Source organism: Dromaius novaehollandiae, unplaced genomic scaffold, assembly GCF_036370855.1.
Source record: "Dromaius novaehollandiae isolate bDroNov1 unplaced genomic scaffold, bDroNov1.hap1 HAP1_SCAFFOLD_31, whole genome shotgun sequence".
NCBI classification, from domain to species: Eukaryota; Metazoa; Chordata; class Aves; order Casuariiformes; family Dromaiidae; genus Dromaius; species Dromaius novaehollandiae.
The window spans coordinates 2847619-2875071 of record NW_026991289.1 but is presented as its reverse complement, the minus strand read 5'-3'; the positions used below and the strand labels follow the sequence as shown (position 1 = coordinate 2875071).

The following is a 27453-nucleotide window of genomic DNA, read 5'->3' as shown; positions in this document are numbered from 1 at the left end:
AACCTCAACTACCTCAAAGACGTTAGTGACAGCATAGCCAGAGTGACATCTTCCATCCAAATAATAGGATGATCCATCTGTAAACAGAACTAAGTCTGGGTTCTCCAAAGGTTCATCTTTAAGGTCCTCCTGGGGCTTGCTCGAGCTGACGACCACCTGCTCACAGGAATGATGGGGCTCTCCGTCCTCCGGTAGAGGCAATAGTGTTGCTGGATTCAAAATCTTGCATCTTTTTAAAGTCACATTATCTGCATGCAGTGTTATCAGTTCATAGCGGTGAGCTCTCTGTGGGGATAGCGCTTGAGTCGCGTATTGTTTCATTAACAGTTCTACCTCATGTGGCACATACACAGTCAATGAGTGACCCAAAGCTGCAGGTTATGTTTTTTTCAAGAAGAGCTGCAGTAGCTGCTATTGCTCTGATGCATCCTGGAGTGCCTTTAGCTACCTCATCTAGTTGTGTGGAGTAATAGGCCACTGGTCTATGGTGAGGGCCTAGTTTTTGGGTGAGTACCCCACTTGCTACTCCCTGTCATTCATGGACAAATAATTCAAATAGTTTGCTATAATCTGGTAACCCGAGAGCAGGGGCTGAAACCAATGCTTTTTTCACAGATGTAAAAGCTTTCTCCCTTTCTGGGCCCCAGGCCAAAGGCTCTATCTCCTCCTTTTTTGTTGCCTGTACCAGAGGCTTAGTAAGTTCTGCTAACCCAGGAATCTATGGTCGGCAGAATCCTACAGCTCCTAAAAATCCCCTAAGCTGTTTTTTTGTTACAGGACGAGGCATATCAAGAATTGTCTTTACTCGTTCTGGATCAACTAACCTGTGTCCTTCTTTTAAGATAAAACCCAAATATTTTACCTCTCTTTGACACAGCTGGAGTTTAGACAGAGATGCCCGATGCCCTTTTTCTGCAAGAGCGTTACATAGAGAAACAGTATCTTTTAAACGTGTCTCATAATCTTTACTTGCTAATAACAAATCATCTACATATTGTATTAATACAGAATGTCCTGGAAGTTCGATATCTGAGCGGTCATTTTTGAGTATACGCGAAAAAATAGTCGGAGACCCAGTAAATCCCTGTGGCAGCCTTGTCCAAGTTAATTGTTGTCCCTTCCAAGTGAAAGCAAAGAGATCTTGGCTATCTTCAGCTATCGGCATACTGGAAAAGGCTGCTGTTAGGTCAATCACAGTAAAATAAGTTGCCCAGTGGGGTATCTGTAGTAAAATGGTTGATGGGTTGGGAACTACTAGATGTGGAGCAACTACATGTTGGTTTATAGCCCTTAAGTCTTGTACAAACTGATACTCCGAATCGACATCAGAATCTTGCCTATTCTTTTTAACTGGCAGAACTGGGGTGTTGTACGGGGATTCACAGACTCTAAGGATACCCAGTTTCAGATAATGATCAGTTTGTTTTTGGATACTCTTCTCTGCTTTCTTTGGGATAGGATATTGTTTAACTGCAGGAGGCAATCCCCCCTTTGTTTTTATCGAGACTGGACTAGCTGATTTCAGTAGTCCCGCATCCATTCCTGAAGAGCTCCATAATTTTTTAGAAACTGATTCTAAACCTGTTCGAACTTGCAGATTAGTTGACTCTGGTTCTGGTGTCTTAGCCAGAACACATGAGCCCATAATTATTAGCTTTATCCCTTCCGGGTGTAAGCAGATCTGAGTATCCAAGGCTTGCAGGAGATCTCTCCCTAAAAGGCACATGGGCGCGTCTGTGGAAATTATAAAATGTCCCCACACTGTTTTACCCCCAATAGTGAGTAATAAGGGCTTAGATAACATTCGTTCGCCTTTTCCCGTCACTCCTTGCATCATTATTTTATCTGATGATTTGCATCCTTTAGGCTCAAAATTTAAAAGGGAAAGGGTGGCTCTGGTATCCACTAGAAAGGGAACTTCTAAACCTTCTATATTTGCCATTACCTGCCCTTCAAATCCAAATTTATATCCCATAAATTTACACCAAATTCCACAGTATTTTCTGAGTCTCCTATCTCCTGTCATTGTGGACTGCCTGGGAATTGCCTGGTCTCCTTCTCAGTATTTGATTGCCTCATGCTGGCCCCTCTATTCCTAAACACATGGGGCCTCACTGGGCATTCCTGCTTCCAGTGCCCTTGTTCCCCACAATAATGACAAACATCATTAACTCTTAATTGTACACCACGTTCACTTTGACTCCATCTATCTCCCCTGGTTCTTCCGCGCCCCCTCCCCTTGCCAGCCTGGCATATGCTCTTTAAAATACTTTGGTGTATCAGGGGCTGCTTGATCTATAAAAACAGTAATTGCAAGGAATGCAGACTGCTTGTTACTCCCTTATCTTCCCAGCTGGAACCAGCTCTGAGGCCCTTTTCTTACTGGACTAGGTAAAAGTTCACTATTTTCTCTAAGTGCGGCCTAAGGCTTCAGCAAATTTAGCTCCTCATGCCAAGCAAGATTTATAGAAGTTGTGCTAAGCAGCTACCTCTAGACAGTTTCAGTTCGCTATTCTTTAACAGCTGCTCCGTATGGGCACCAAGGATCCTGCCTGGAAAGTACCAAGTGTGATGACATGGCTCTAGGCCTGGCAGGGCAGGTGGGGTTTTTCCTGTATGCTGCCAGTGAGGGGAACGGGCTTGAGCAGCAGTGCTTGGATCCAGCAGGTCAGCCCCTGGGTGTGCAGCTAGTGCTGGCAGTGTTAAAGAATAGCAAACTGAAACTGTCTAGAGGTAGCCGCTTAGCACAACTTCTCTAAAACTTGCTTAGCATGAGGAGCTACATTTGCTGAAGCCTTAGGCCGCACTTAGAGAAAATAATGAACTTTTACTTAGCCCAGTAAGAAAAGGGCCTCAGAGCTGGTTCCAGCTGGGAAGATAAGGGAGTTACAAGCAGTCTGCATTCCTGCGTCTCACACTCCCAAAGGGAGGGTGCCAAGGCTTTGAAATAAGACCAGTGCAGGGCATTAGGACCTTGAGGGGCAAAGCCTTAGCTCACTGCTGGGGCAGTGTTAGTTGTTATGATTTAGAATCACCTCCTCCTCCTCCTCTGGACCTTGAGAGACAACAGTAAGACCCAGCAAGAAACGAAGGTACAACCGTCGCCAGAAACCACAACAGTAAAGATAAGGGAGAAAAAGAGCCTGCCTAGGAACAACGATGAGATCCAATGAGGAGCAGGAGACCCCAGACCAAAAAAATTACTGTTGGTCTAACTACTGCGTGAAGGGTGGGAAATTTAAGTTGAAAAAACTATAATTGCCCAGGATTTTTTTTTTTTGTTGGGGTCCCTCTTTGGAGGCACCCAGCTCGAGCTGTAATTACTGCACGCATGTTACTAAAATTTAATTATTTAATTTGCTTTGATTTGGCTCTGAATTTTACTTGCGGGAACCTAGGGTCGGGCCCTGTTATGGGGGCCGACAAGCCTAATTTCCATAACAGTACAGTCAGAAAACAGCACTGTTGTCGTAACAGACACACCTAAAAACAACGTTCCTGTGCTACGAGACGCACCAAAAAAACAGCATTCTTGTTCAGAGGCCCACCACAGAAACAGCATTCTTGTTCGAAGAGAGCCACCAGGACAAGTGCTGAAAAAATCCAGCAAATTCTCTATTTCCCAGGCAACTGGCAGATGGAAACCCTGCCTCCCACACTGATAAAACTGGTTTTACCCCAGCTCAGAGCTGGGACCACAGCAGGAGCAGGCTCCGAGCGCTCCTCTTCTCTGGGGGCTTCCTGCCACCTTCACAGCTTTTTGCAGCACGTCGGAGCCAGGGAGCAGATCCAAGGCACAGTGAGACAAAAGCCTGAGCCCCCCGACCTGCCCCTGGGTGCCCACCTGCACCCCGCAGCGCCCAAGCACCCAAACGGGGCGGGTTTAGCCTCGAGCGGGGCGTCGGGTGCTGCTGCTCCCAGGCTGTGGGAGCCGAGGGGGCTTGGCGGCATCCCGGGAGCTGCAGTGAGGAGACGGAGCGCTTAAATGGCGGCATTGCTTCCTGGAAAGACAAGAGAGAAAAAATCAATAAAGGCAGAGGTGTGGGGGGCGGGGGGTACCCCCGCACCCCCGTGCGCGCCCTGTCCTGCAGGTCCCAGCCCCACATCGCCGTTCCCCATGGGAGCTGCGCTGCGGGGCTAAATCCCCCCTCCCGGAGCCAGGGGAGCAGGCAGAAGCCCCCGAGGACCCAGCCGCAGCGCCCGGCCCGCTGGCAGCCCCATGGCGGGTGCCAGCCTGGCATCGCGACGGGCCAGGGCCCTCCGCCCCGCTCCCAGCACCACCTCTGACCCATTCTGGAGCTGCTGGATGCCCCGTCGTGGCCTGTGAGAGAGGAGCGGCAGTGAGCCCCGGCCCTGTGCCAGTGGCACTGCGGGCCCCGCACCAGCCGCGGGCAAAGCCGGGCCAGGGCAGAGCCCGCTGGGCCGGGACCCGGCCCTGGAGCCGCCTCACAGGCGCCAGGAGCAAAGGGCAGCGCCCAGGCGCCTCAGCCTCCAGCGGCGGGACGCCAACCCTTTCCCTGCCCTGCAGCCGGGGAAAAGCTGCGGGGCACGGAAGAGAGGAGATAGGGGCAGGCGGGGGACGGGACGCGCCAGCCCCGCGGCCGCCAGAAACCAGAGAGCAAATGCTGCCCCGCTGCCAGGCGCGGCCTGGGACGGAGCGGCCCCGGCACTCACCTTTGGCGATCGCGTACCCCTGCTCCTTCCTCCCTGCGGGAAGAAAGAGGCATCAGGCCACGCGGCCCCTCGCAGCCCGGCTCTGCTCCGGCCCCAGGGCTCCGGCTCGAGCCCCTTCTCCTCCCGGCCTCCCTCCCCCCACCTCCTCGGCCCCCGTGCTTTACCCCATCTGCTCTTCCAGACCACAAAGCCGGCAATTGCCGTGATGACGACGACCACAGCGATGACCGCCCCGAGGACAACGGGCAGCAGGGAGCTCGGTGGCTCTGGAAGAGAGCGGGGCTGGGAGCAGGGGCCGGGAGCTGCCCCCAGCGGGCACTCCACGGGCTCTGGCCGCCCGCGCTCACCCCAGGAGAAGAGGCCGGGCTCCGGCAGGCTGGCGTGCTCCACACGGCACTGGTACTCGTGCTTCTCTGTGGGGAGGGCCTTCATGCTGGCCCAGGCAGGGAGGTGCCATCATTGTTGGGCGTGACGCTGCCCTGCTTGGTCTCCTGGGCTTGGACGCGGCCCTTTTTCAGCCAGCTGATGCTGATAGGCTGCGGGTAGAAGCCGTGAGCCCGGCACGACAGGGTCACGAAGCCGTGGCTCTCCTTGGCCGACACTCTCACTGCAGGGCGCTCTGGGGAGACGGCGTGAGGGAGGGAGGTCAGGCAGCTCACGCCCAGGCCCGGACGCACACGCCGCACCACGCCGCCAGCAGCGCCCTCGGGCACCTGGGCCCAGCACCGAGCCCGGGGCCCGTCCCCATGTCCGGGGGGTCCCGCCTCGCCCTCACCTCTCCTCTCCAGCGCGGCCCTCCCGTGCTCCACGTATCTCCGCAGCCCCTCGATGCAGCTGTTCTCCAGGTAGTGCTTCCAGCGCTCAGGCTCATTCTCAGCCTCCCACTTCCTCTTCGTGATTAGCGCAGCAGCATCCGCCGTGACGAACGTCAGCATGTCCTTGTCAAAGGCGATGAAGTCCTTCCCGTCGTAGCCAAGCTGCATAAAGCCCCGGGTCCCGCCATCCTCCAGGAGGTCACAGCCGTACGTGCGCTGCACTGTGTGATACCCTGAGGCACAAGCAAGGAGACGGGAGCTCAGGGGCAGCAGAGGGGCTTGGACCCAGCACCCAGCGCAGGGCTGGGGGCACCCCAGCCCCACAGCCCCCAGCGCTGATGGCGAGCAGCTGCCGCCGGGAGCCCCGGCCCGTGCTCACCCCCGCTCTGGTTGTAGCGCTTCTGCAGTGTGTCCAGGTACACACGGAAAGTCTCCTGACAGTCCTGATTGATCCGGGTCTCCTCGTCCCAGTGGTCCTGACCCTCCTGCTCCATCCAGGCCGCGCCCGGCACCGCTCTCTGCGTCTCGCTGTCGTAGCGATCGATGAGCTCTCCGTCCACGTAGCCCACGGAGACGAAGGTGGGCAGCCCCGGGCTGGGCTCCGTCACGGTGGTGTTGAAGTAGTGCAGGGAGTGGGGGCCTGCGGGGACATGGGGTGCAGTGAGGGGCTGGGGTGGGCACACTGGGGGGCATCTGGGGGATCAAGATGTCCCGGGGGGACAAGACGGGCGGGTCGGGGGGGCAGCATGTCCCAGGGTTCAGGTCGGGGGGGCAGCACGTCCCGGGGGGGCAGGTTGGGGGGCTCCGGGAGGGCAGCACATCCCGGGGGGGTCCAGGGGGGTTGCACGTCCCGGGGGGCAGGTCGGGGGGGCAGCACCTCCCGGGGGCGGTTGCAGGCCGGTCCGTGGGGCCGCTGACGGGGAGCCCGGCAGCGGGGGAGGGCAGAGGGGGGCTGGGGTCCCCGCCCGCACTCACCACTCGCCGCCGCCCCACCGCCCCCCAGCAGCAGCAGCAGCCCCGGCCCCATCGCCCGCCCCGCTACCGCCTCCTCACTGCCATCGCCGTCGCCCTCACGCAGCGCCGAAGCCCACGGCGGCCACGCCCCCACACCGCCATTGGCTCCGCTGCTGTGCACCGCCATTGGCTGCACTCTGTCCCACCCGCCAATAGCGGCTCGCGTCAGCTGAGGCGTCACCAGGCGCTGGGCAGATCCCGGCGCGGCAGGTTGGGAGAAGCGACAGCGAGGGCGCGTGCGGAGGGCGCTGCGCAGGGCCGAGCCGCGGCTCCCGCCCCGCCTTGTCGCGCAGCCATTGGCCCCGCCGGCGGCCGCCCGCCAATGGTGCGGCGCGGCAGTGGTGACGCCACCGGGCGCCGGGCAGATCTCCGTGGAGCGCGTGGTGGGCGGGAGCGTGGAGGCGATGTGGGAGGAGGAGGACGATGTGGGGACGGAGACGATGTGGGGACGGGGACACTGGGGGGACGGGGATGATGTGGGGATGGGGATGATGTGGGGATGGGACACTGGGGGGATGGGGATGATGTGGGGATGGGGATGATGTGGGGATGGGACACTGGGGGGATGGGGATGATGTGGGGATGGGGATGATGTGGAAGTGGGGACGATGTGGGGATGGGACGCCATGGGCATGGAGACGATGTGGGGATGGGATGCCGTGGGGATGGGGACGATGTGGGGGTGGAGATGGACTTGGCTCTGTCACAGGGGCAGGGGGACACTGGGGATGGGGATGATGTGGGGTTGGGGACGATGTGTGGACGGGGACACCATTGGGATGGGATGGAGTTGGCTCTGTCACAGGGGCAGGGGGACACTGTGGGGATGGGGATGATGTGGGGTTGGGGACGATGTGTGGACGGGGACACCATTGGGATGGGATGGAGTTGGCTCTGTCACAGGGGCAGGGGGACGTGGTGGGGATAGGGACACCGTGGGGACGGGGATGCCGTGGGGCTGGAGATGGAGTTGGCTCTGTCACAGGGGCAGGGGGACGGGGACACCACGGGGATGGGGACGTGGTGAGGACGAGGACGGCAGGCGAATGGGGATGCTGTGGGGATGGGGATGCTGTGGGGACGGGGATGCTGTGGGGATGCTGATGGAGTTGGCTCTGTCACAGGGACGGGGGGACACGGTGGGGACAGGGGTCAGCACCGGGGATGGAGTTTGGCTCGGCCAAGGGACGGGGACCCGGCGGTGGAGATGGGGACCCGAGGATGCAGGGACGGGGGCAGGGATAGGGACAGGAGACCACGGGGACATGGCGATGGGGACACGGGGCCAGCAGTGGGAGCTCAGGGAGTGGCGCCCATCGAAGGCCGAGTGCTGGTAGGTGGCCCCCGGCCCACCCCCTGCACCCATAGGTCTACTGGAAGATGTGGAAACCTGCCCAAGGTGGCACCCATGGATGAGGAGCTGCCCGGGGACCCAGGCGTCCAGCCCCGTTGCACCCCTGGAGCCAGGCATCCAGTCCCATCAGCACCCACACCCATCCATGGAGCCAGGTGTCCAACCCCATCAGCACCTGCGACCACCCATGGACCCAGGTGTCCAGCCCCATTGCACCCGTGTTGTCACCCATGGGCCCAGGTGTCCAACCCCATCAGCACCCACCACCACCCATGGACCCAGGCGTCCACCCCCATTGCATCCCTGGACTGAGGCGTGAGGTCACATCAACAACCACCACCACCCATGGACCCAGGCCCCCTGCCCCATTGCACCCATGGTCCCAGCCCCCTGCCCCATTGCACCCATGTCCCCAGACCCCTGCCCAATTGTGCCCATGTCCCCAGCCCCCTGCCCCATTGCACCCATGTCCCCAGGCCCCTGCCCCATTGTGCCCATATCCCAAGCCTCCCCGCCCCATTGCACCCATATCCACAGCCCCTGCCCCATTGCACCCATATCCCCAGCCCCTGCCCCATTGCACCCACGTCCCCAGGCCCCTGCCCAATTGCACCCACCTCCCCAGCCCTCTGCCCCATTGCACCCATATCCCCAGCCCTCTGCCCCATTGCACCCACATCCCCAGGCCCCCACCCCATTGCACCCATATCCCCAGCCCCCTGCCCCATTGCACCCATATCCCCAGCCCCCTGCCCCATTGCACCATATCCCCAGCCCCCTGCCCCACGCAGATGGGGCCACACTGCAGCAAGCCCAGCGCAGGCCCCCAAGCTGCCTGGCAGCTGCAGCACAGCACACAGGAGCAGAGGCCAAGGGTGCTGGCTTGGTGCAGCCGGCGGAAGAGAAGGCGTAGGGGGATCTCACTGCTGCCTGCAAGTGCCTAACGGGAGCGTGCAGAGAGCATGGAGCCAGAGACGTCCTGAGGGGCCTGGGGACAGGACGAGGGGCAACGGCACAGCTTGCGGCAGGGAAAATTCCCCTCAGAGACTGCAAATGGCCTTGGAAGCCGAATGGTGGTGCAACACTGGAGCAGGGTGCCAGGGCTGTGCGGGAATCCATCGCCAGAGACGGTCAGAGCTCGACCCTGACAGGCCCTGCGAAACCTCCTCTGCTTGCCTCCACTTGCAGCAGGAGGTTGCAGCAGACACCTCCGGAAGACCCTTCCCACCCCAGCTGCTCTCTCACTCTGCGACTGCTTGTAGGGCTTTCTCTGCAGCCCTGACTGCCTTCCTTGGCAGCGCCTGCACTAGTCTTTCTCCTGACAGTTCCCTGACACCAAGTAACACGGCGGGAACAGCTGCCGAGGGTTTATTTGGAGCAGAACATGGGCTGTGGGACACGATGCGGCAGCATTGCTGTAGCAGCCAGGAGAGAGCCTCCGTCGCTCTGCCTCTTTGCTCTGCGCCATGCCCCATCTCGGGCGACCTGTCTGGCAGCTGCATCCTCGCGCTGTTCCTCTCACTGCCCTGAGACACAGCGGCAGCTAAAAGCTCTGCGCAGAGCCCGAAGCACTGCCCTGAGCCGCGACGGCCATCGCCTGGAAGCCGCAGCATGCGGGAGGGCGGTGATGCCTGTGGAGGAAGGAGAGCCGTGGGCGAGGGGCTGGGCAGGCGCAGGGCAAGCACCCGCCTGTCCCTGGCACCAAGGGCTTTCCCGAGGGCTCACGGCCTCGGCATGGCCAGCCCCTGGGTGCTTCCTGCTGCCAACCTCAGTGCCGCTCGCTGTGCCGTCCCCAGAACGGCTCTCGACTTGGGTACCTACCTGAGTCCACCTCTGGCGTGGGCCGGAGGGAAGACGACGACTTGTGCTCCTCTCTGGGCTCACAGGCAACCTGCATGGGGAGAGCAGCAACACACCCCTGTGTGGTATCAGCTGGCCATGCTCAGCATCCTGGTGCCCTGCGATATGTGAGGGGGGAAAGGGTCTGGGGTGGGGGGATGCTGTGAGTGGCCGCGAGCCCCAAGGGGAGGCACATGCAGCTGGCTGGGCAGTGGCACAAGGCTTGTCTTGGGGCCGTAGCAGCAGGGCTGGGCCGGGGGCCACGGCGGGCAGCAGGGGATGGAGGTGGCCGGGTGCAGGGCACAAGGGGGCTGGCTCGCTGGCTGTGGGAGGCGGCTGCTGCTGGGGCTGCCCCTGCCCTCCTCGCTCAGCATCCATGCCCCAGGGCTGGGTGCTGTGCAGGCCGGGCAGGGCACGTCAGCCCTGGGCCTCTGGCACTTGGAAACGCAGAGCACCAGGCATCTTCCCCAGGGCAGAGAGTGCAGAGGGCAAAGGGCTGGGGGGACAGCTTCTCACCACGGCCGCGGGGGACCCATGCGATGGGGCAGCTCTTCTCACCCACCCTGCACACCCCAGACACTGCTCACACCGCACCTCCCTTGGGTGGTGGGTGCCGACGCCATGCTCCTTGCTCACCTGGTGAGGAAGGCCTGCGGCCAGGGCAGAGCCTTCTGCTGCGCTTTCTTCGGGGAACGGTGGTTGGAGAGGCAGGCTGTTGCTCTCCCCACAAGGGCCTCCGCACAAGTGGGAGGCCTCTGGCGCAGCCTCTGCGGGAAGCGATGGAGGCAGAGGAGCATTTTCCCCTGCATCCTCAGGGCCTCTGGCTGCGGGGGAGGCCTCCGCCTTTGTCCCTGTGCTGGCCGATGGGGACAGAGGCACACTGTCCCCCGCATCCTGGGAGCCTCCTGCCAAAGGAGATGCCGCTGCCTCGGCTCCTCGGGGCACTGCTGGGGCCAGAGGCGTGCTCTGCAGGTCACCAGCTGCCTCCCTGGCAGCATCTCTGCCCTTCACAACGGGGCAGCAGGGCACCTCCTCAGGGCACGGCTCTGTGTCTGCCAAGAGGCTCCTGAGGCTCGGTCTGACCCAGCTCATGACCAAGGCCGTGTTTTTCTCCAGCTCCTCCCATTGCAAAGGCTCCTCATCAACGTCCTCTTCCTCATCGCTCCACTCCACGCCAGCATCCTCCGGCGCTCCCCGGCCTCTCTTCCCAGCTCCCAGCTCCCTCCTGGGCGCATGGGCGTACAGCCGCTCCTGCACCTCCCACTTGGACCTGGCGTCCTTGAGGAGCTCCACTCGCGTCACCTCCGGTTGCCACAGGTTATAGAAGGAGTTTCTGGCACAGAGCTGAAGCCAGAGAGGGAGATTTGTGAAGGCAGCTGCTTTTCCCACCAGCAATGCCCCCCGCAGCCCTGCCAGCACTGCCACCATCACGCTGTTGCAGCAGGGCGCAGCGGCTGGCCCCAGCACACGGAGGGTCACCATCTGCCCCGGCCCACCCTTTGCACTCACCTCCTTGGGGCGAACATTGAGGCATCCCGATGCTGTCAGGGAGAAACGTTTCCCCTTGCCCTCCTCTTCCTCGACCTCCCTCTCCTTTGGCCTCGGCTCCTTCCTCTCCAGAAAGGCTTCTCGCAGCTGAGCCAAGCTCTGCCCGGTGCGTGCCACGCAGCTCCTGTTGAGCTCCTCCAGCGTCTCTGTTTTGATTGAGAGCACGGCGAGATACTGCGCGGGGTTGTCGGGGTGTATGCTCAGCGGCGTGCCTCGAAGGCGACAGATGATGCCCAGAGGCTGCTGTTTGGGCCTCTGCACTGCAAGCTGCCATCCTAGTGTGACCAGTCCATGGCCCCTGCCCGGGGAAGCTGGTGCACCGGCCTCTGTGACCTTCCTTTTGCCATCACGAGTGTGGGCATCAGGCCCTTGCAGAGCTGTGGCAGCTGTGCTTTTGCCATGCTCGCTGCTCTCCTCTTGGGCTCTCTTTGCCACTGCTGCTGGACCAAGGGCGTGTGCCAATATCTTCCGTGGCACGGCTGCACTGAGCTCCTTTGTGCCTTTGTCCACATCAGGCTGCACCAGCTGCCGGTCACGTCCAAGACTCATGTCATCAGCACAGCTCCAGGCTGCAGACACGAGCTCAAGGCCTGTGGATTCCAGAGCTGCGGCAGGTGCTACAGGGCTGTGTGCAGCAAGTCTCTGGCTCTCAGCCCTCAATTCCATGCACGCATCTGCAAGGATGCTCTGAATAAGGCCAGCAGGCTCAGGCCAGGAAGGCCAGGAGGACTCTGCTGTGACCGTTTCACTGGGGCAGCTGCCAGCAACAGCTTTGGCAGAGCTGGGTGGCACCTCTGCGAAGCGGGGGCTGCTGAGCCCAACCTGCTGTGAAACACCTTTGGCCATTGTCTCCCACTGCGGGACCTCCCCCACGCCAGAAGAGGCTGATTCTCCTTGGGGATTCTCAGCGGGGGAAACTTGCCCTTCTGCAGGCTGCACCTCAACACCTTGGGACGCTGAGGCCTTGCTCCGCACCAAGTCCTGCCTGTGCGCCATCGTCTCCAACCATTGTGCCTTGGTCTCCTGCGCACAGGCATCTCTGGGAGCTGCCAGCACCTTGCTACCTAGCTCCTGGCACAGTCCTTCGACAGTTCTCGAAAAAGCCACCCTCAGCAGCAACGGTGGCAGCCTTAGCTCTGTCAGGCAGCCTGGCCACGGCTCATCCTGCTCCTTGCATGCTGGCATGCCTCGCATCTGCCTTTGAGGAATGCTCTGTGCTCCCGTGACAAAGGAGGTGCCTCCTGGCAGCTGCCGGCTTTGCACAGGAAGACTTGTCCTGGCACCATCAGCTCGCAGCAGCCTTGTTTTTCCCAGCGTGGAAGACCCAGCCCTGGCCTCAGGCAAGCAGCGGACAGGAGCTTGAAGTGCCCGGGGCAGAGCCCCAGCTTCCCGCTTGCCTTGTTGAAGGGCAGGCAAAGGAAGATGCACTGCCTGTAGACCTTCCTCTGCCAGGCTCTTCCTGCACTCCAGACACATCACAGCAGCACTAAGAGGCAGCAGCTGCTCCCTGGCTTTGGCCCTGCCTCTTGCAGAAGATCTGCAGGATGTCTCCAGAGCAGGCAGCTTGGTTCCACGGGCAGATCCTGCCGTTTTAGCTGCAGAGGCCTCCAGGCCTCCAAGGGGCTGCCTAGCTGCCTTGGGTGCACGAGGTGCTAAGCTGGGCAGATGGAGTGTTTCCGTTTCTCTCTTGAACGCTGCGATGAGAACATCTCTGGCAGTGTCCTTCACCGTCTGCAATCCAAGCCCAGGAGATAGGAAAGTGATTGCAGCCCTTTCCTCCCCCCCAGCCCCCGCCCCCGCTCTCCATCCTTCCCACAATTTCCAGCACCTCTGATGCCCTCAACAGCGGCAGCGCTCTGCCACGCAGGCGGCTCCCACCCTGCTCCCAAAGGCTGCATGGGGACAGGGCTCATCAGCACTGCGCAGGACAGGGGCAAAGGCAGTTCCCCTGAGGAGCCTGAGACCTCCTGGTCTCTCCCACCGCTTCCCGCCTGCTTCTCCGCAGCTGCAGCCAGGCAGGCAGAGGCTTTGCCACCATCGCTGCTCAGCTCGGTACCTCTGCAATGAGGTGTTCAAGGCCTTGCAAGCTCTGTGGGCCGGGCAGCAACGGCCGCCTGTCCCTTCGGTGCGACGAAGTCAGGGTCGGGATGCGTTGCAGCGCTGCGCGCAGCTCCCGCTGGCCCCCCTGCAGGGAGAAGGAAGCCCATGATGGAGGCGGTTGCGTTCGTACAAGTGGCCCCTCAGGCACAGGAAAGCCCCGCCCCACGTCGAAGGGAAGCTCAAGGCCGAGCACGGCCCAGCTGCGCTAAGCCCAGAGGTGCTCTCTGACCCTCAGCACAGCTCACAGGCTCCATTTGGGCCTTGCAGCATCCCGGTCGGTGTGCTTTGTGCACCAGAAAATCCCCAGCACCAGCAAGAAATACCCCCTGGCCAGAGAAGATCAGGCCTGGCTCGCTTGCCCCACCTCCTCTTCCCCACCGTCCTCACGCTTTCCGTGCGGCTCCCGGCCCTGCTGCCTGCCTCTCCCTCCAGCCCCACCGCTCACCTTGCTTCTGCGCTTCGGCCTCACAGAAAGCCCATCCACGGGCTGGGAGCCGGCATTCGCCTGCCGCCCCTTGTCCATCTGCAGGAGCTTCTCCTGCGCACCTGCCACTCTGGCCCTCAAGAGAGCTGCTCCCTCCTCAGCGAGCTGCTCTCCTCAGAGGGCACACCCAGGGGCTCTGCTCCCAGCACGGACTCGGTCACCACGGGCACCGCCCCATCACAATGGCCTTGGGGGCACGATGCCACCCCCATCACAAAGCCCTGCACGTTGCCATGGGGACCCCCGTGACCACCTCCTGCTGTGACCAGGGCACCCGCATCACAAGGCCTTGCTGGTGACCGTGCTAGCACCGACATCACAAGGCCTTGCTGCTCACCGGGGGCACCTCCAGCACCACGGCTTTGCCTCCAAGCCTCTGGTGCCAGCTTCTGAGCCCAGCTCCGAGCTGCCATCTGTGCCGCAGCAGGGATTTTCCTCTCCCCACCTCTCTGCCTCCCAGACCGTGCAGATGCTGCCCTTCTTCAGGCCCTCTAGAGCACACAGCCAGCCACTGCAAGACCACTCCTCTTGCTCCGGCCACTAAGCCTCACCCATATGCCTCACCGTCCAGCCCTAGGCAGAGCTTCCTGCATTCCCGCTGCTTGCTCACAGAAAGGCCAACTGCCCCTCCGCCCCTTCCCAGACGGGCCTTCCCAAAGAGGCTGCAGCCATCCACCGCAGCGCTCCAGGCATGCCACGCTGCAGGCCCGCAGCTGCACACAGACTGCAAAGTGCTCCTGTCTGGTCCCCAGGCTGCAGGCATTAGCGGACAGACCCCTGAGACAGGTGCCCGGCTCTGCAGATTTCCCACAAAAGGTGCCAGAGATTGATTTCTCCAGACTGCTGCTCTCTAAGCACTTCCCTGTTGGCGTGCACGCACTGCGCTGGGCCCCTCCAGGCTTTCTTTGCTCCACATCACCCTGCACCTTTGCCTTGCCCTCCCACACCATCGCTTTCTCACTCTTCCATGCATCCTCCTCTCCCCTCAGGGGCGCCGACTTTTGGGCTCTCCTCACCAGCTTGGCCACCGGCTTGAGCCTCACGGCAGCACACGGGCACACTCTCCTCCTGATGAAGCGTGACACCCCCCAGCCTTGGTGCCTCGCTGCTGGCTCGCCTTTGGGACGTCCAGCTGCTGGACTGCCAGGCCACCGGGGCAAGCAGGCCCTGCCCTCACCTGTGCACCTCTTCCTACTCACGGGGCTTGGGCTTTTCTTGCTTTTGCCCCCGGGGGCACGTGGGGACCATCTCTCCACGCCAGCCTTCATGCACAAAGAGGGGCCCACGCTCAGGAAACCAAAGCCCTGCTGCCAACACCAGCTGCACGCCCAGGGGCTGACCTGCTGGATCCAAGCACTGCTGCTCAAGCCCATTCCCCTCACTGGCAGCATGCAGGAAAAACCCCACCTGCCCTGCCAGGCCTAGAGCCATGTCATCACACTTGGTACTTTCCAGGCAGGATCCTTGTGTCAAGGAAGAGCAAACTGAAACTGTCTAGAGGTAACTGCTTAGCACGACTTCTCTAAAACTTGCTTAGCATGAGTAGCTAGATTTGTTGAAGCCTTAGGCCGCACTTAGATAAAATAATGAACTTTTACCTAGTTCAGTAAGAAAAGGGCCTGAGAGCTGGTTCAAACTGGAATGAGAAGGGAGTTGCAAGCAGTCTGCATTCCTGTGCTTCACACTCCGGGAGGGAGGGTGTCAAGGCTCTGAAATAAGGCCTCGTTGGGTGCCAGGACCCTGGGAAACAACGCCTCCTCTCACTGCTGAAACAGTGTTAATTTGGGGGGTCTGGACTATCTTGGGGTCTGGATTATATCCCCTTCATCAGGACCCTGGGAGATAACACCTACTGTCACTGCTGGGGCAGTGCTAATTGCTGGAACAACACCTCTCTGTCAGGGCCTTGAGAGACAAGGGTGGGACCCGAACAATTAAGACACATCTGTCAGCAGAAACCCCAACAGTAAAGATAAACAGCCTGCCTAGAGACAGGGATGAGACCCAATAAGGAGCAGGAGACCCCAGACCAAAATATTACTATTGGTCCAAACTACCGCGGGAGGGGTGGAGAGGTTAGATTGGAAGATATAATTGCCCAGGGATTTCTTTGCTCGGGGTCCCTCTTCGGAGGCACCCAGCTCGAGCTGTAATTACTGCATGCGCGTCATTAAAATGTAATTATTTAATTTGCTTTGATTTGGCTCTGAACTTTTCTGTGGGAACCTAGGGTCGGGCCCTGTTATGGTGGCTGACAAGCCTAATTTCCATAACACCTGGGAGGAGGGAGGTGTAACCTAGGCCATTCCCATGTCACCAGAATGCCAAGGGTGTTGTCCGCAACCCCAGGCCCCAGGGATTTGGAGCCATAACACCCTGTGGGGGTCAGGGACACTCGACCGCCCCAGGCTGGGGCTAGGCTCAGCACACACTTACTGGGGGGCTGGATTGTCTCCAGCTTGGCTGCTGCTTTCTTCTCTTCCACGGGGTGGGGGGAGGCTTTTCCACCTCTGCCTGTGCTCCTTTCTCCTCGGCTGGGCGGGAGGGTGGGGAGCCCAAGTCTCTTTACGGCCAAAGCCCTGCCAAGAAGGAGCGACTGACTGTCTGCAAACCAGACCGGGAAGAGAGGAGCCCTTTCCCAGAGGCCCTCTGGCGAGCACCCGGCAGCAGGAGCTGGGCAACCAGGAACCTCTCCACCACAGGCCCCCAGGGCAAGGGCAGGGTGGGAGCAGGGCTTCGCTGCAATTCCCAGCTGGCCCTCTGCTTTCCTGCTGACATCACTGAGAGCATGGGAAATGGGGAGGAGGGAATTGCCATTTGCAGAGCAGGAACTTCCAATGAGCTCCTCCCTAGGTTTGGCAGGGCACACCAAGCGATCCAAACCCTTCTGCACTCAGGTTTTACCCACAGCTTCAGGCCTCACTGCCCCACTGGCTGCTTCCCCAACCCCCGGCAGCCCAGCAAGGGGGATTTGATAACAGCGTGACTTTTCCTCAGCAGGACACCCCTCTGCTGCTTGGCCTTTGGCTGCTGCAGCACTCACGGAAAAACACCCGGCAGGATTCACACAGCCATTAGTGGGGCGGGAACTACTGCTTTCCTTCCCCAAATGCTCCTACCAGGTGTGCTCTGCTCTCAGCTGTACTTCTGCTCCTGGCAGCTCTGGGCAGCTCTGGATCCTCCCAAATGCTGCAAGAAGCTTCCCTGGGGTGGAGGTCTTTCTCTGGGGCCAACTGTTAGGCAAAGAACAAAAAGAGGCCCTGCCTTTTGGAGGCAGGTGAGAAGAGAGCTTTCCGCAGCATCTGCAGCCTGAGGTGACTGCAGCACGATTGGGACCAAGAAGGAAAAAAGCAGTGAGGTGTACGCTGTTTGTCTGGCAGGAGTCTGCGTGGAGCAAGAGAGGCAGGTAGAGAGGAGGTGAGAAGCTGGTTGCAGAAAGAGAGCAAATGAGGCATGAGGACTCCAAAGAAGAAAGGAGGGGCCGGGGGAAACTGCAGCGGGGGTATCTTCCAACAGTGAGCGTGTGGATGTGTACACATGGCAGTGAGGCTGAGCTGCAGACCCAAGCTCATGCTGACAGCCTCGGAAAAGCCAGCAGACTCTCCACCAGTCTATGCGCAAAAGCCTTGGAGGGGCTGTGCGAAGTAGGGAGGGAACAAACTGCACCCTAGACACTAAGTGCTGGGCAGGGAAGGGAGATGCAATTGTAATCCAGTACTAGCTGGGTGGGAGTCCTAAGACCATGGGTGGTAATTAGTTGTGCTGCAGTTGCAAAGTGTCCCATTGACTGAGCAGCAACACTGCCCCCAAGGCCAGAGGACCTCCCGCCCTCGGCTCCGTGACGGAGAGGATGGCAGTTGTTCCGAAGGGTGTCCAATGGGGCCGGTACCTGAGCCGGCTCTGGAGCCTCCCCTGTACACCAGGCTTCCCACGCAGCCCATTCGGCCTCTGCTTGTTCCTGCCGCTCTCTGTACAAGGAGCCCAGGCTCTGCCTTCGGTCCCACTGCGCACACAGCTCGCCGCTTTCCTGCAGGGCCACAGAAACGCCACAGCACACAGGATTAGTCTCAGCTGCTGCCAGGGCATGGCTTTCTGCAGGTCGTACCCTCACTCCTGGGCTCTCTCCTCAGCCGGCCTGTCGCCAGAGTTTGGCTCCGGAAAGGTGAGCAGGCCTGAAGTTACGCCCGGCTCCTCCCTTCACTGCACACACCATTGAGCGGTCTGGGAGGACCAATGATCTCAACTACCAAGGGTCTAGAAAAGACCTGTGCATTGCCACAGCCTCAGAATGCAGCAGGTCCTGCTGCTAGAGCCAACAGTGCCCTGGGGAAGTGTCCGTGGCTGCTTCCTGCATGTACAGGAGGCAAGGACACACTGGAAAGGTAGAGCAGGCCTTTGGCCCACAAGGAGATCTGAAGGAAGGAAGAGCAATGGTCAATGTGTTACAAGACAACCCTGAGAAGCTCAGAAAGAATGTTTGAAGTAGGTAGATTTGGATAACTTCTATCTTAGACAGAATTTGCTTAACATGAGTAGCCGCACACTTGCTTAGCATGAGTAGCTAAATTTGCTGAAGCCTTAGGCCGCGCTCCTAGTGCGGTAAGAAAGGGCCTCAGAGCTGGTGCAGGCTGGAAAGATAAGGGAGTTACAAGCAGTCTGCATTCCTGTGCCCCACTCTCCGAAAGGGAGGATGCCAAGGCTGAGAAATAAGGCCTGTTTGGGCGCCAGGACCTTGGGAAGCAAAGCTTCCTCTCACTGTTGAAACAGTGCTGATTAAGGGGTCTGGATTATGTCTTCTTCCTCAGGGCCTTGGCAGATAACACCTACTGAGCCAGCTGGGGCAGTGTTAATTGACCAGGACCTTGAGGAGCAGGGGTGGGATCCAGGGAATGAAGAAATCACTAACCAATCAGTGTAAAAGGGAAAGTCGTAAATCTGGCAATTTGTGTGTATAAATGCTACTTGAAAAGTTGGGGGGGTGTGCTCGATTTGTGGAAAACCACCGAGCACCCAGGCTTGCGCAACTCTGAAAATAAATAAACAAATGTCTCTCCTGAGTGTGTAATTATTGGCTTATTGCACACCGGGCAACGAATCCGCTTTTCGGACAACAGTTTTCTGGCGACCCAGGTGGGACTCTTGCTGTAAAGCCTTGCCCGGATCGTCTTGCCAGTTCCCGGCGGGGAGACGCTGCTCATCGGACTCCAGCGCGCACCGACTGTTTTGTTCGGGGACTCCGTGAGCACCCTCCCTACTCGGAACGGGTAAGCGACTCAAAGGTGCAACGCAGTAATTATTAAGAGACATTGCATAAAGGGTATGATACAAGGGTAATTGGTTGTGGTAACCAAAGGTAAGCTTTGTACACGTTTGGACAGTGATGACTGGAGTGTACAAAAGCGTAATTGGTAAGAACGTTCTTTTAAGGGTAATAATATGGGAACAGGACAATCTGCAGGGGTATCCCCCTGTTCTCCTTTAGGATGCATCCTGAAACATTGGAGAAAGTTTGGTGGGAATCCTTTAACAAGGAGAAAATTAAAGGAATACTGTACTCAGTGGTGGCCAATGTATAAACTGGAGGATGAGGAAAAATGGCCAGAAATGGGAACGCTAAACTATAATACAATCTTGCAACTTATGTTGTTTTGCAGAAGACAGAACAAATGGGATGAGGTCCCATATGTAGATTTGTTCTTCTCTCTGAGAAATGATCATGAAACTAGAAAAAAAAATGTAAGCTGTTGATCTCTGACTCAAATGTGTTAATGATGATGGGAAACAAAGAGAAAATGCCTCGGTGTTGCTCTGCTTGTAGCATTGGGAAAAGATGTTTAAAAGTGGGTGATGAGGAAGAGGATGTACAATTATTGGTCTCTCTGGAAAGAGATCAAGATAGTGTCGATAGCAGAAATAAGGGAAGTGAGGCATGTAACCCGACTGCAGGCAGAACTCGGGCTACTCGGGCTCAACAAAATCCCGTGATTCAGGCCCCGCTGCGTCAAGCAGTCTGACCAGATGGGATGCCTGTGTATGTGAAGGTCCCTTTTTCAACTACAGATTTAATGAATTGGAAGGAGTCTGCCGGGTCGTACCGAGAAAATCCAGAAAAGATGTATCAATCCTTTAAAATGATAATTGAAAATCATAATCCAGATTGGCAGGATTTACAGGTGCTTTTAAAGACTTTGCTTTCACCTGAGGAGAAAAGAATGGTATTAGACAAAGCTCAAGAGGAAAATGAAAGAAAAAATGCCAGAGACAGACCAGACCGTTTTATGCCGGCCCGGGAACCGGGTTGGGATCAAAACACAGGGGCAGGCAGGTTAATGACTAAACAGTACCAACAGTTAATATTATATGGGGTAAAGCATGGAGTACCTAGGCCCAAAAATATTGCAAAACTATATCAAGTCGCACAGGGTAAGACTGAGGATCCCTCTGCATTTTACGAGCGGTTATGTAAAACTGCCCGAAAATGGACAGACTTGGATCCTGAGGATGAAGCAAATAAAATGACTTTTACTACATTATTTGTAGGACAGTCAGCACCAGATATAAGGAGAAAGCTTCAGAAAGTAGATGGTATGTTGGGGATGTCGATATCGCAATTAATAGAAATTGCAGATAAGGTGTACAATAATAGGGAAGAAGTGGAGAGAAAGGAAAAACAAAAGGAGAAACTGAAAGATAAGAGGCAAAATGCTGCAATCTTGGCAGCTGCATTTGCCCAAGTACAAACTCCCTCTCAGGGAAGGAGTTTTCCGAAAGGACAAGGACGTGGAAGAGGGTATAGAGTAAGAGGGAATTTGGGAGATAGAATTCCGCTAAGGAGAGATCAGTGTGCAATTTGCAGGGGGAAGGGGCACTGGAAAAATGAGTGCCCGAAGAGACAAACAGATCATTGGAAGCCTCAGTCTGCATCTGTTCCAGAGGCAGATTTGCTCATGATTGGTACAGAGGATTCAGACTGACGGGGACCGGGGGTTGAGGAATTGGATTCCCCAGCCGAACCCCTGGTTTCAGTAAAGCTGGGGAACGAAACAGTTAAATTTTTAGTAGACACTGGAGCAGCATACTCAGTACTAAATAGCTGTAAGGGACCAATGAGTAAATTCTCTATGCCAGTAATTGGGGCCACGGGAAAGCGAGAGGTCAAACCTTTCTGTCAACCAATTAAATGTGAAATAGGAAATAAGGTGTTAACACATGAATTCTTATACATGCCAGAATGCCCATTACCCCTAATGGGGAGGGATTTACTGAATAAACTGGGGGCACAGATAACCTTTGATCAAAACAAAGTTAAGGTGCACATTCCACAAAGTAACGCCTGGAAGGCACAAGCATATATGTTGCAGAAAGCACTGGATTCCGAACAGGTGGAGGATGGACCAAGCGAAATTCCCTCTGAAGTAATGGACGCAGTAATCCCTTTTGTGTGGGCAACGGAGAAACCCGGAAGAGCCAGATGTGCAGAACCGGTAAAGGTGGAATTAAAACAAGGAGCCAAACCGGTAAGGCGAAAACAGTATCCCATGAAGTTAGAGGCCCGTGTTGGACTGGAGCCTATGATTAATAATTTCTTAAAGTATGGACTGTTGCGAGAATGTCAATCCAAGTACAATACTCCAATCCTGCCTGTAAAAAATAAAAATAAAAATAAAAAAAAACCAACAAAAGAAAAACTTTATGTACATGAGAGAGGGCACCAGGCTTTGGGAGTGCTTGTACAGACTTTAGGAAATTGGAAAAGACCTGTGGCTTACTTTTCAAGACAGCTGGATAAAGTGAGTGCAGGGTGGCCAGGATGCCTCAGAGCAGTTGCAGCTGCTGTGCTGTTAATACAAGAGGCATGAAAATTGACATTGGGACAAAAAGTGACTGTTTATGTGCCACATGCTGTTGCAGCAGTTTTAGAACAAAAAGGGCATCACTGGTTATCCCCGAGTAGGATGGTGCAGTACCAGGCAGTGATACTTGAGCAAGAAGATGTAACCATGAAGGTGTCTAATACCCTTAATCTGGCATCTTTATTACCATTTCATGAAGGGGGAGGTTGGCTCATGACTGTCTGCAAAGTATTGAGTGAGTATATTCCAGCCGTCCAGATTTGAGAGATGTTCCATTGCAGAATCCAGACTGCGAATTATTTACCAGTGGAAGCAGTTTTATAATAAAGGGAGAAAGAAGGGCTGGATACGCTGTTGTCACTTTGGAAGGAGAAATCGAAGCAAGATCACTACCAGCAAATACATCAGCCCAGAAAGCAGAACTGATTGCTTTAGCCCGGGCTCTGGAATTATCGGAGGGAAAATGGACTAATGTGTTTCAGAAGAAGCCCCCCCCTCCCCCTCCCCCCAGGGGAAGTAAAAAGGGGCTTCATGCCTGGGGATTACTGGCAAATTGATTTTTCTGAATTACCAAAATGTAATGGATATAAATATTTGTTGGTGATTGTTGACACCTTTTCAGGATGGCCTGAAGCTTTCCCGTGTCGTACCAATAAAGCCAGGGAGGTAGTAAAATAATGTTATTAAAAGAAATTATACCAAGATTTGGGGTACCAGAAGGGTTTTCTTCAGATAGAGGACCTCATTTTATAGCAGAAATAATACAGCAAATCTCAAAAATACTACAAATTAAATGGGACTTACATACCCCCTGGAGGCCACAATCCGGTGGAAAAGTGGAAAGAATGAATCAAACAATGAAGAGACAGGTAGGAAAATGGTGTCAGGAGACTCAGATGAAATGGACTGATGTTTTACCTCTGGCATTATTAAGAATCAGAATAACCCCAAGGGTTAGGGAGAAAGTTAGTCCATTTGAGATTCTGTATGGTAAACCTTACACTGTAAATCTAACTGGAAATGAAATTCAAATGCACGTTAAGGGCGATCAAATTTTAAGTGATTATCTCTTGTCTATGGCAAAGGTTCTTACTTCTCTCCGTAGGTACATCCAGTTAAGATCTCCTGTACTTTTAGATTCACCTGTACATTCATTCCAGCCGGGAGATCAAGTGTATCTTCGGACCTGGAAGGACGAGCCATTGGTAGAAAAGTGGAGGGGACCGTATCTTGTACTGCTAACAACAAATACTGCTGTGAAACTGCAGGGAATTGATTCCTGGATCCACTACACCCGAGTGAAAGCAGTACCTCGAGAGACGTGGAAAGCTGAACAAGTTCACCCTTTAAAGTTAAAAATATATAAAGATATATGAGTTGTATTAGAAGCGAATCGGTTTTAAATTTAGATTGTACTCAGGAAAGAATTGCTTTAATCTGTTTGTTAGGAATAGGGTTAATATTGTTGTTATGGTATCTATGGTATCTGTGTAAAAATGATGTTCTCCCAAATAACCAGGGGAGAAATGTGGTGGTTAGTTTTTCTAAGTTACCTGAGCCAAACAATTAAAGGGAATCAGGAAGGATTTTGGAGCCATAATCTCCATTTGGAAGTAATTACGAAATCTATGAAGATAGTTAACCAGAAGGATTGCTGGGTGTGTACCCACTTCCCTGAACATTCCAACAAGGGCTTCCCCCTAATTGGAGTGCCTCTTAATTTTTCCTTTATGGAATTTATGAAACAGATAAGAAATGATAGTGATCAAACGAAATATAATGAAACAACCGAACAGGAATGGGAAGTCCAGAGTGTGACAGGAGATTATTATCAATGCATCCGAAGATGTAATAATAGTAATAGATGGTGGGGAAAAAACTGTACCCTATGGAAAGCAGCTGATCAACTGTACTGGAGCCATTAAGGTGGGAGGTCATAAAAATTGCTCTCATATACCTGAAATAGGTTATAAGTGGCCAAGTAAGGAACTAAATGGGTGGCGTGTTCCAAAAGGTAGTGGATGGTATTGGTTGTGTGGGAACAAGGCACGAAAAGTGCTACCTCCTAATTGGTCAGGGACGTGTACTTTAGGGGCAATAATCCCTAATGTTACTATAAGAAAAGAATTGAGTAATAAATACCAAAAATCCTGGCTAAGAACATTCATGAGGAGACAAAAGAGGGTCAATAATCCTTTAATCGATCGACCTACTAGGTTTCAGTCATTCGTAAGGTGGCTGTTTCCACAACTGGGAGTGAGTGAACTTGAAAAAGCAATAGTAAATATTTCAGCAGTTATTGAAAAAAATAGGGAATAAAACCTCTGATGCCATTGCAGCTTTACAAGAGGAGGTTTCAGAAATTGCTAAAATAAGTACCCAAAACAGGATGGCTCTAGATATGTTACTGGCATCTCAGGGAGGAGTATGTACAGTAATAAGTACTAGTTGCTGTGTATATGTGGATCAAAGCGGGAGAATTTCTACCGATCTCAATGAAATCTGGAAGCAGACTGAAATCTTACATGAGGTTCAGAAAGATGATACTTCTTTTGGATTTGAAGAAACATGGAAATGGTTGACTTCCTGGTTCCCTGATGTGAGCTCATGGGTTAAAAAATGTTTAACAATTTTAGGATTGGTGTTAGTAGTTTTTGTATGCGTTTATGTATGTATTTCTAAGTGTTATATGAAACTAATATGGGAAAGATTTTAAAAGAGTGAGACTAATATGAAAATGATCATATAAGTCTCAAAGGGGGGAATTGTTACAGGACAACCCTGAGAAGCTCAGAAAGAATGTTTGAAGTAGGTAGATTTGGATAACTTCTATCTTAGATAGAATTTGCTTAGCATGAGTAGCCGCACACTTGCTTAGCATAAGTAGCTAAATTTGCTGAAGCCTTAGGCCGCGCTCCCAGTTCAGTAAGAAAAGGCCTCAGAGCTGGTGCAGGCTGGAAAGATAAGGGAGTTACAAGCAGTCTGCATTCCTGTGCCCCACTCTCCGAAAGGGAGGATGCCAAGCCTGAGAAATAAGGCCTGTTTGGGCGCGAAGACCTTGGGAAGCAAAAAGCTTCCTCTCACTGTTAAAACAGTGATGATTAAGGGGTCTGGATTATGTCTTCTTCCTCAGGGCCTTAGAAGATAACACCTACTGACCCAGCTGGGGCAGTGTTAATTAATTGATCAGGACCTTGAGAAGCAGGGGTGGGACCCAGGGAAATGTGAAGAAATCATTAACCAATCAGTGTAAAAGAGGAAGGAAGTCACAAATATGGCAAATAAGAGGAAGGAAGTCACAAATATGGCAAATTTGATTGTATAAATGCTACCTGAAAAGTTGGGGGGGGGGGGTGTGCTCGATTTGTGGAAAACCACCGAGCACCCAGGCTTGCGCAACTCTGAAATAAATAAACAAATGTCTCTCCTGAGTGTGTAATTATTGGCTCATTGCACACCGGGCAACAAATCCGCTTTTCGGACAACATGGGGACCATCTCTCCACACCAGCCTTCATGCACAAAGAGGGGCCCACGCTCATGAAACCAAAGCCCTGCTGCCAACACCAGCGGCACGCCCAGGGCCTGACCTGCTGGATCCAAGCACTGCTGCTCAAGCCCATTCCCCTCACTGGCAGCATGCAGAAAAAACCCCACCTACTCTGCCAGGCCTAGAGCCATGTCATCACACTTGGTACTTTCCAGGCAGGATCCTTGTGTCAAGGAATAGCAAACTGAAACTGTCTAGAGGTAGCCGCTTAGCACGACTTCTCTAAAACTTGCTTAGCATGAGGAGCTAAATTTGTTGAAGCCTTAGGCCACACTTAGATAAAATAGTGAACTTTTACCTAGTTCAGTAAGAAAACGGCCTGAGAGCTGGTTCAAACTGGAACGATAAGGGAGTTGCAAGCAGTCTGCATTCCTGTGCTTCACACTCCGGGAGGGAGGATGTCAAGGCTCTGAAATAAGGCCTTGTTGGGCGCCAGGACCCTGGGAAACAAAGCCTCCTCTCACTGCTGAAACAGTGTTAATTACAGGGTCTGGACTATCTTGGGGTCTGGATTATATCCCCTTCATCAGGACCTTGGGAGATAACACCTACTGTCACTGCTGGGGCAGTGCTAATTGCTGGAACAACACCTCTCTGTCAGGGCCTTGAGAGACAAGGGCGGGACCCGAACAATTAAGACACATCTGTCAGCAGAAACCTCAACAGTAAAGATAAACAGCCTACCTAGAGACAGGGATGAGACCCAATAAGGAGCAGGAGACCCCAGACCAAAATATTACTATTGGTCCAAACTACCACGTGAGGGGTGGAGAGCTCAGATTGGAAAGTATAATTGCCAGGGATTTCTTTGCTTGGGGTCCCTCTTCGGAGGCACCCAGCTCGAGCTGTAATTACTGCATGCGCGTCATTAAAATGTAATTATTTAATTTGCTTTGATTTGGCTCTGAACTTTTCTGTGGGAACCTAGGGTCGGGCCCTGTTATGGTGGCTGACAAGCCTAATTTCCATAACACCTGGGAGGAGAGAGGTGTTACCTAGGCCATTCCTGTGTCACCAGAATGCCAAGGGTGTTGTCCGCAACCCCAGGCCCCAGGGATTTGGAGCCATAACACCCTGTGGGGGTCAGGGACACTCGACCGCCCCAGGCTGGGGCTGGGCTCAGCACACACTTACTGGGGCTGGATTGTCTCCAGCTTGGCTGCTGCTTTCTTCTCTTCCACGGGGTGGGGGGAGGCTTTTCCACCTCTGCCTGTGCTCCTTTCTCCTCGGCTGGGCGGGAGGGTGGGGAGCCCAAGTCTCTTTACGGCCAAAGCCCTGCCAAGAAGGAGCGACTGACTGTCTGCAAACCAGACCGGGAAGAGAGGAGCCCTTTCCCAGAGGCCCTCTGGCAAGCACCCGGCAGCAGGAGCTGGGCAACCAGGAACCTCTCCACCACAGGCCCCCAGGGCAAGGGCAGGGTGGGAGCAGGGCTTCGCTGCAATTCCCAGCTGGCCCTCTGCTTTCCTGCTGACATCACTGAGAGCATGGGAAATGGGGAGGAGGGAATTGCCATTTGCAGGGCAGGAACTTCCAATGAGCTCCTCCCTAGGTTTGGCAGGGCACACCAAGCGATCCAAACCCTTCTGCACTCAGGTTTTACCCACAGCTTCAGGCCTCACTGCCCCACTGGCTGCTTCCCCAACCCCCGGCAGCCCAGCAAGGGGGATTTGATAACACCGTGACTTCTCCTCAGCAGGACACCCCTCTGCTGCTTGGCCTTTGGCTGCTGCAGCACTCACGGAAAAACACCCGGCAGGATTCACACAGCCATTAGTGGGGCGGGAACTACTGCTTTCCTTCCCCAAATGCTCCTACCAGGTGTGCTCTGCTCTCAGCTGTACTTCTGCTCCTGGCAGCTCTGGGCAGCTCTGGATCCTCCCAAATGCTGCAAGAAGCTTCCCTGGGGTGGAGGTCTTTCTCTGGGGCCAACTGTTAGGCAAAGAACAAAAAGAGGCCCTGCCTTTTGGAGGCAGGTGAGAAGAGAGCTTTCCACAGCATCTGCAGCCTGAGGTGACTGCAGCACGATTGGGACCAAGAAGGAAAAAAGCAGTGAGGTGTATGCTGTTTGTCTGGCAGGAGTCTGCGTGGAGCAAGAGAGGCAGGTAGAGAGGAGGTGAGAAGCTGGTTGCAGAAAGAGAGCAAATGAGGCATGAGGACTCCAAAGAAGAAAGGAGGGGCCGGGGGAAACTGCAGCGGGGGTATCTTCCAACAGTGAGCGTGTGG

The 27453-nt window shown here is 55.2% G+C and overlaps 1 pseudogene; it reads right to left on the bottom strand.

Moving 5' to 3' along the window:
• Positions 1-3981: 3981 nt before the first annotated feature.
• On the bottom strand, positions 3982-6516 carry LOC135325549 (class I histocompatibility antigen, F10 alpha chain-like; annotated as a pseudogene).
• Between the last annotated feature and the right edge of the window lie 20937 nt (positions 6517-27453).